The following is a 9,920-nucleotide window of genomic DNA, read 5'->3' as shown; positions in this document are numbered from 1 at the left end:
TTACAATTGGCTGATTAATGAACTTTATAATTAGCCATTATATGTCTATTGTGCCCAGTTTTGGTTGTATCATCCTACATGCTTGTCTCAAAATCAATCATGTTTGGTGTCATGCACCTTTGCAATTTACTGATTAATGGACTTATTCAATTATGGCATCCCCTACACATCTGTTGTTTCAGGTTTGGTCATACCCATCTTACATACTTTTATCTACTATGGCAATTTGTATTAATTCTATATCTTTCATGAAGTTCTTGAATAGATCCCAGATACTCTGCTGCACTCTCCAGCCTTTCACAGAACTTTAGACCTCCAGGCTTTTATCTATTCCTGGCCTGCCTTATGGCCTATACTGGGAAGGCCCAGTAGAAAGTGGGATGGGAAAGGTCAGGGGCCAGACTATTGGTGATAGGAAGGAGTGCTATATCACTGCTCCCTACCTCAAAGTCTTGTCACAGAGCCAGATGATATCAGTCATCCATAATTAGAGCTCTGTTGACAATCTGACTGCTTGTTTAAATACATACACAGGAGCTAAGCTCTCTGGGAAATCCAGCCTTGCTTCTGGGTGCTGAGCCATGGGCAACACAGCTCCAATGACTTCTTGAGAGTGACACAAACAGTGGTAGACACCAGTGGGACCAGAATCACAATGTTCAGCTCCCAGCCTTTCACCTTACTTATTGCACTACTCTGCCTCAATGGAACACTGACATGGAAAATAACAAAGGTGAAAGAGAAGCCAGGAGGAGCATATGAGGGAAAGATATGGGGAAGAATCAGATATTAAATAGAGGCAGAAGAAGTCAGTGCAAGGGAAATTGTTTAAGAAGTGTAGGAAAGCAGTAACAAAACTTTTCTCAGGGGATAACCTGAATGAGTGTGAAAAGTAGGCCATTTACTGAACAATAAGAGGGATGAGAAAGATGATGACTTCAAAATTGCTGAGAAGCAGGGATGTTTCTGAAAACCTGCTTTTAGCAAGAGAAATGTGAAAAAGTGCTTTGTACAATTAGGAATCAGGAAAAGCCTTGTGAAAACAAGTCCAGGTATGGGAAGAGGGGAGCAGGCTGGAATCAGTTGCTCCAGGTGATGTTCAGGAACTATTTGTTAACTGATCCAAGCTTAGGCAGACCTCCTAGTGATGTTCCTGTAGAAGGAGTTCAGGATCCATCTTGTGGTACTGATCTTCCATGAGTCAAGACATGAAGGGGCGCTTGTACATGTGATGAAAATGTTGGCAATTTAAATGAGTTGTGCCATCATAAACTAAATCCTATCCTAATGTAGTTTAGTTTGTGATGATGCAACTTGTAATGGTGCAGCCATTAATCTGTCATGTGTACATGGTAATTTACTGAATGATGTGGTGTGAGCCCCTTTGTAGCGACACTTGGTGGACTAGGGGGATCACGACACAAAAATTGTAGCAACACCCGATGAACAATTTGCAGGTATTTGTGTGTAATGAATGCTTTAGGACACTGGGGGGTGGGGGTGGTGGAGCTAACACCCGGCTAAAAGACGTAGCACAGCTAAAACACATCAAGAACAAGTATGCCCATAAGGTGCAAAGTTGCCACTGGTGCAGAGCCCCCCTCCCTGTCTTGATCCTGCCTGGTGCCAGCATGTTCAATGTCCAAACTTTGGCCAGGCACAACAGGGTGGGAGGGGGCAGCCTTGGTGACCACTGCTGAATGGTGCCAAAACTTGCAAGTCAATGGTGAAAGCCCTGCCTGGCTCGAAATTTGCAACAGTTGTGGAGCATAGCTCTTGTGTGCCAAGCAAAAATCCCCAGAATTTGCCTGGGAACAGCCATGAGGAACCCCTGCGCCTCTCCACCCTGGGCCTCTAAAATATCCCTTTTTCAGCTGGCTGTGGTGTATTAGTCCCCCTAATGCCATTAATTCACTTGCCAGTTTTACGTAAATCCCACAAGCAGAGTTCTGTGAACCCAGTCATGATTGTTAAGCACGCCCAGTTTATGAATAGTGGATGAGTTCTGTCAGCAAATCATTCCCTCATCAGCTATGTCTAAACTACTCAGCATTTCAGACCATTTCCCACTGGGAGTGGTGTCTTGACACATGGGTCACTTGGTAGCCTGCTACTCTGTCATAGCATACACAGGTCTAAAGGACCTAATTGGGCTAAAACACATCCAAAAAAAGCATGTCCATAAGATACAAAAAGTTGCCACTGGTGCAGACAGAGCCTCCCTCCCTGCCTTGACCCCACCTGGCACCAGCATGTCGCAGGTGAACTCTGGTGACTGGTGCCAAAAGTTGCAACAGTTGCAGAGCATGTCTGCTGTCCAAACTATGCCCAGACACAACACAGTGGGAGGGTGAACTTCCCTTGGCCCAGTCACCTCAAGACTTATAAATTGAGTGCACAACTCCCTGGGGTACCCCTTATTGATCCTAGATGTCTGACCTTCAGGAAGGGAACATAATGGATCAGGGAGCATAGGTCTAGGTCCAATTAGACCTTCACCAAAACAAAGAGCCTGGTATGGGTGCTGGGGGCCCCTGAGGTCATGTGTCAGTTTGTCTGCAGCCCGTGGGCCAACTGGGATATCTACCTTTGACATCTACTTTGATGTTGCCAGGATGAGTGGGGCACAGCAGGATGGCAGTCCAGTGATGTGTCAAGACAAAGATGATTTGGACTGCTTTCCACAGGGAGGTCACCAGAGCACAATGGCAGGGCACCCCACTGCGTGACGTGGCCCATTACATATACCTCCAGCTGCTAATGGAGGTACTGGATCACTGTGAATGCACAGGGACAGAGGCCTCTGGGGCATCCTTGCCTGCAGACTCATCACCAACCACTTCTGCAACTTTCAGGGGCTCCAATGGAGAAGATAGTGGCAGGGTCCTAATCAAGTCACCTGCTGCTTCTTCTGAGGAGAATAGACTGTGGAGCTTGACCTTCAAACCCAGTATGTAAAGTCCTGGGGACCTTTTAAGTCACCTGTCACCTGAACTGACAGCTGCTATTAGGCTGGGCTGTGAGGTGAAGGGGGAGTGGGACGGCATAGGACAGAGCTTTAAAGGTCCCAGGAGTTAGAGGACAGTACAGGGAGGTACAGGGCAACCCATAGCAGGGAGGCACATTGGTGGCCAAAGCAGCTGGGCACTTGTTTGCAGCCAAACACCTCTTCTTGGTCATTTTGTGCTGACTGTTTCTTATCCACTCACAAGATTCACTGAGTGCATCTTTTTAGAATGCCAAATATCCTTAATTAATTCTATTTCCCACATTTCTTGATTTTCACCTCTTCTTGCAACACCACAGATGAGGACATGCAGTCTACTGAGGCAGGCTGCCACTGATGCACGAACCAACAGGATCATGAACGTCCTCAAGGACTGCAAGCATTGGCTGCATGAGATGGTGAGACAGATCAGTCTAGCTACCGGCAGATTCATAGCCATCCAGCATGCAAGAAATCACACTGAGTCCAGGAGGCAAATATCAGCTGGGCTGCTTGCAATGATTCTTTGACTGCTGGTTATTCGTCCCGCTCCAGCATGGGAGTGGCACAGGCCAGTACAGATCCATGCTCTGCTATCCACCAATTTGCAGTCAAGCTTGGGAAATCCACCTTAGAGCCAAGGTGTTTTAATTCGAAATTATTATTGCTTAGATTGATTTTTTTCACAACTCTTGCATCATTATGGTAGTAAAAAAAAACATTCCTCTGTTATTATGCATTGTTACCTTATAAAAGCTGTTCTGTGGTTTGTTTAATTATGCTTAATATTTGGTTTGTAAATAAAGGTTTCTATTTGTGTTGTTTGATTCTTTACTTCATGTTCCCTGTGTTTAAGAGGGGAAGTGTAGAAGGGTGAGAGCAGGGTGTTTGCTGGCTTGTACAAAGGAAGGAGGAGGGGGTTTGCTAGCTTGTAGTGGCAATTACCATTTAGTTAATCCTTCCTGACTAGTTTTGAAGTTATTTTATTCTCAAAAGCAACAAATCATCCAGTTGAACTCCTGACTCCTGAGAAACTGGATGTGCTCAGAGAAAATATTGTGTGTGCTGTGCAGCACCCACCCAATTAGTGATCCCCGCATTAACAAAATTCTGGGCCAGCCCACCATCACCCAATCTTGGTTTGGCCACTGTGTCTTTCTCTGGTCATAATAATAAAAACAAAGGCCTTGAAAGCCCCTGCCTCCCCAAACTCCTCCTTTGGGTGGGATGGCCAGGAAGCACTGGGAAGCTGCATGCGCTCAGAGGAAATATTATGGGCATTCTGATTACTGTTCTCCACTGTACCCCATGGTACCCCGATTCTGGGCAAACATCCCTCCCCCACATATTTTGCCCACCCCTGGCATAGGTGGTCCCAGGGGGGGAAGCTCATGAATGGGGGCCAGGGTCATGCATCTTAGGAGCTCCTCTCTAAACATGCCCTCCATTCACTGTCTCTTGACGATATCCTGACAGCACTGTCTGGTAGACCTGTGCGAGTAGGCAGCTATTCGATCCAGCTTCGGATACGACCACTTTGGATGCCAGTGATCTGATCCAGAGCTCCGGACTGGGTTTCTGCTTCGAACTGGCCAAAGTGGCTCCGAAACTTTGGAGCCGCCTTGGAGATCCAGCCATAGGGTATAATGGGGAATCAATGAAATATCTATAACTTTGTTGTTTTTTGTCTGAATTGAATGAAGCTTGCAGGGGTCATAGCCTCTTCTAAGAGCATGAAGTCTACCATGTTTCAGGAAGATCAGTGAAGGGGTTTGGGGGAAGCTGCACCCCAAATTCTTGAAAGCAAAACTCATGTCACATGTATGTGTTACACCACAGTGGGGTTAAAACTGCAGGGGTAATGGCCCCTTGTGAGGCCACAAAGCCTGCCAAGTTTGCAGGGGTGGTGGCCCCTGCTGAGGCCATGAAGCCTGCCAGCTGTCAAGGAGATCGGTGCAGGGCTTCTGGGTTTGGGGGCCCTGCACCTGTAGCTGCTGACAGGGAAAACTCGTGACATGTTTGCTTGTGCAACTGTGTTTGTCTTGGGGTGGGGAGGGGCGACACTACTGCAGGCCTGGCTGCTAAGCTACTGTGTTACCAGTTACCAATCAATCATGATTCACTCAGGGACCTGCTCAATACACATTAGCTAGCTAATGTAACCAGTTAATTAGCAACAATTAACACCTACAAAACCATAGACTAAGGAGAGGAAAGAATCAATACAGGCAATTAAGTGCCCCAAGACAGACACAGTCAGTTGCACAAACACCCATGTCACAAGTTTTGCCTGTCAGCAGCTACAGGTGCAGGGCCCCCAAACCCAGAAGCCCTGCACCGATCTCCTTGACAGCTGGCAGGCTTCATGGCCTCAGCAGGGGCCACCACCCCTGCAGCTTTCACCCTGGTGCGCCTTAACACACACACTGTTACCCATGTCATGAGTTTTGCTTGTCTGCAGCTTGAGGTGCAGTTCCCCCCAAACCCATTCACTAATCTTCTTGAAACTTGGCAGGCTTTATGGCCTCACCAGGGGCCACCATCCTTGCAGTTTTCACCCCCCTGTGGTGTAGCACATACACGTGACATGAGTTTTGCTTTCAAGAATTTGGGGTGCAGTTTTCCCCAAGCCCCTGCACTGATCTTCTTGCCTCTTGGCAGGCTTCATACTCTCAGCAGGGGCTACCATCCCTACAAGTGTCATCCAAATCAGACAAAAAACAACAAAGTTATAGATATTTCATTGATTCCCCATTATACTCTATGGCCAAATCGGCTCCAAATCTTTTCTGAAGTGATTCAGAAGCTCCAAATTGATTTGGAAAGCCTAAAGCTCCCAGCGATTTGATCTGGATTAATAGATTTGGCCTCCAAATCATCCGAATCATCTCTGAATCCAAATCATGATCCGAAGCTTTGAACAGCCCTACTGTCTGGCCAGGTCAAGGAATTCCTCTGTACTTTCCATGATGTACTGTTGAGCTGCTGCCTCTCCCTTTTCAACATTTCTATGCACCTCTCAGACTTTGTCGGAGGGGGTGGGGGGGGATGTTTATGGTCAAAGATCTTATCCCGACTCCCCGTAGTGGATGGACTACTGGTGACTGCCAAGCAGCATCCCTGCCACTTGGTGAATTAACACAGCCACCTGCAAAGGATGATTATGCAGGAACCTAGATGTATCCCCAGTCCACTAAGGAGTTGATTGTACATCTCTCAGTAGCACAAATTCCTGCCACTAAACCAATTAATGCGTCCCTCCCAAGCAACGTTTTAAGAGACAGTCCAGCATATCCACCCTCATGTAAGTAAAACATTATGCAACCACAAGCAGAGGACATATTTGCTGCTTACAAAATTAGTTTTCTCCCTCCCGCCTCGCCACGCTTGGCCTTGGTGCAAAGGTGGGGCTAAATCCACGTAAACCCTTGTTGCCCAAACTTTTAATGCCCCTTCCCCATAACTTACAAGTCTTTGGCTATGGATCCTCGGGCATCTCCACCACTGACACTGATCTTTAAGTTTCTGGAATTTCTGGCATGTTGCACAAATTCAGGGACAGTATTATCATGAAATCTGATGCATCCTCCTCCTTTGGGTTATGTAGGCAAGGCACCAGGGAGAGTGGGGTCATGGTCAAGACAACTTTGTCTCCGTTGTCCCCATCCTACAGGTGCTGCAAGCACTGTGCCCCTGCACTCTCCCCCTGTCTCCAACTGGTTGCCCGAAGGCTGTGCAGTGCAAATCACACTGCCCACTACAGTGGCAGGACAGTCTGTGGACCCTTGCAGGCTCGGTGATGCTGTGGCCTCCTGCATCCCCATTGTCTTGAAGGATTGGAGGCAAATGTCACCTGTATCCTTTGTGAGAATGCAGGACAGCTGCTCATAGAATGGGGCTACTGTGCGTCCTGCCCCCATATGAGAATTGTAGTCTTTGGTCTGATGGAAAGCACATTCAGGGCCATCATCTTGTTGCGGCACTGTGCCCAGCCCCAGTTGTGGCTGCATGACTTCATTTCCTTGGCAATGTCTGCATAGGTTGGCTTATTTTGGGCCCAGTTGGGGCCCAATGGCTTAGGGATGTATCTGGGTGCTGCTCCAAGCCCAGCAGAAATTACTTGTTCTTTGGTGCCTCCACTGAGTATATTTTCAGGGCCAAAATGAGTCAGTGAAAGAGGGGTCACTATGCTCTGACCACAGCTGCGAGATTCTTTCTGCCCCCAGCTGAGAGCAGTTAAATAGACCCCCTGGCTGAGAGCAGTTATATAGACATGTGTAGGGAACCTTTTTGTGTAGGTCTGAGTTTCCACATATGCATAACTATGCAAGTGTCAACTGGGTCTCAGTGCTGGCACTCATGCACATCTGCTCATGTGATCTTTCCTAACAGAACACCTTTGACATCCATAGCCTGCCACAAATTGTCCCCCAGATCCCTCATTGTCCAGAAGGATAGTTCTCAATGGCTCGCTGCTGCACACATGCAAAATTGTTTGCCTGGCAGGTTGCAATGAAGTTTGAAAAGAATTGCAGCTGACCCTACAAACACACCCCACCTCCATCCCTGCCAGCAACACTGTCCGACCTATCAATCACTCAACTGTGCACTTGTGAGTCTATTTGGTGTGGGGGGAGGGGGGGGTGGAAATCAGGGTTTGTCCATTCAGTCTTCTGCTCACCACCTGCCTTCTTTCTGCTGAGTGCTTAATGCATTTCAGAGGTAATCCCCCCCAAACGGAAAGCCCAAGTTTTTAGAGGAGGGGTAGTTACAGGAACATGGTGGGTGTAGGAATTGAAATGGAAAGAGCAGGGCTATTAATGCTGTTAATGCTAATGTCCCTATTCACCAACCCTTAATTCAGGGATCAGACATTTCAGTGTTCTCCTCAGTGCCTGCTTTTTATTTTTTTATGTGGAGAGCATGTAATTGAAAACTGGGTGTAGGGAGATTTTGAACATTTGTAACTGGGGTATTACTTGGTGATTCTGGTGCCTTGATGTCTGGCATAGCTCTTAATGTGCTAACGGGACCTAATCAGAAAGAGGGTGAGGACCTCACACCCACATTTCTTTCCTAGCTTCTGCCAGCTTGGGGGTGTTTGCTGGGGTGATACTTCATGGTGGGTCTATTCAGTGTTCCACTAAGTGCTATTTTCTGCAGCCCTGGGCAGGCCACAGGTTGCTGGGATCATCAGACATCCCAAATTTTTAGAGGAGGGGTGGTTACAGGAACCTGAAGTGTATAGGAACTGAAATGTAAAGAGCAGGGCTGTTATAACACTAATGACCTGATTCAAAAGCCCTACCTATTCAACCCCCCTTAGCACAAGCAGGTGGTGCTCCGAGTGACATAGTAACTTGTTTCCTGCACAACAAGATGACTTCAATGACTCCTGATGGAATCTGCGAGGAGAAGCAGATACTGTTGGACACCCTGGACATGTCCAAATGGAGTATGGAGGCATTCAATAATGCAGAGATACTGTTACTGAATACAGTGCAGGGTATAATGGGCCTTCTAAAGAGGCACCAGCACAGAGTAGCAGTTTCTCATGCCTTGCTATACCACTCAATGGGCCGTGAACTAGAGATGGAGAACAGAGAGGAAGCCATGGATCTCAAGGCTGACAGGGTTCTATGGAACAACCTACAGAGCAATGATCTCAAGGTCTGGGCCTACACGAGCAGCTCTGACTGGTGGGAGCACATCATACTGCCAACTTGGGATGATCAGCAGTGGTTCAAAAGCTTCCTCATGAGCGGGGAAACATTTCAGCACATAGTCTTGATGCTTTTGCCACACATTGAGTGCCATGACACTGTCCTGAATCACCCCATCGCACCAGAAAAGAGGCTGACCATGGCCATCATGAAACTGACCACTCCTACCAGCCTCTGCTTCATTGGGAACCAGTTCAGTGTGGCTCCCTGCATGGCCAGCATAGTGATACGTGAGGTAAGTCAGCTGCTGCAGAACATCGTGGTGAACATCTTCATGTGCCTCCATAACACCAGGGAAGTTGTTGAAGGCTTCAAGGCCATAGGGTTCCCTAACTGTGTGGGTGCATTGGACAACACACGCATCCCAGTTCTATCCCCATTCCAGGGGAGTCACTCATTAACCAACAGGAAGGGATTTGCCTCAGTGATCCTCCAGGCCATAGTTGATGACCAAGGATGCTTCACTAACTTTTGTACAGCTTGTACATGCACACCATGAGTAACTTTTGCAGGCAGCACTCATGATGTGCATGTATTTTGAAACTCACCACTTCCTGGCATGATGGAGAAAGGACAATATGTACCCGGGGTCCCCAGTGCAGTGATCCAGGGTGTAGCTCTGCTCCTGCTTATCATTATGAATGTGGCTTACCCCTTCCTGTCTGAGCTCATGAAGCCATATGGAGGACAAGTTAATGACGAACAAAAGACAGTACTCAACTACTACCTCAGCAAATGCTAAATGACTGTTTGAATGTACCTCTGGCCATCTGAAAGCATGGTGGAGGTCACTGAACTACAGGCTTGAGGTGGAGCCAGAAAAAATTATGGTGTTTATTGTGACAGACTGAGTGCTCCATAATATTTGTGAGATGAGGGGAGATGTATTCAGCAAGTCCTGTTCTGAGGAAGTGTGGGAGGCAGCATCCAGACTGACATGGACAGGCAGCACACGGTGCCCCCTACGATCAGCATGCAAGGGCTGGTCCAGGAGCCATTATGCAGAATTGCCAAGCTGCACACATTTTGGCTGCTACAGATAGTAAGGGTGCTCTGTAGGCCACTGATCAATCAGCGCTGAATGCTGTACCATTCAGCAGTTACCATTGAATGCTTCTATAGATTAAAAAAAAAAACCTATAAATAAAAATAAAAAAATTTCATTGCAACACTTCTGTCTCATAAGTACATTGCCTTTAGTTGGGGGGGGG

This window comes from Alligator sinensis, unplaced genomic scaffold (assembly GCF_000455745.1).
Source record: "Alligator sinensis unplaced genomic scaffold, ASM45574v1 scaffold561_1, whole genome shotgun sequence".
In the NCBI taxonomy this organism is placed as follows: domain Eukaryota; kingdom Metazoa; phylum Chordata; order Crocodylia; family Alligatoridae; genus Alligator; species Alligator sinensis.
The sequence above is the reverse complement of the archived record's forward strand: the minus strand, read 5'-3'. Positions refer to the sequence as shown.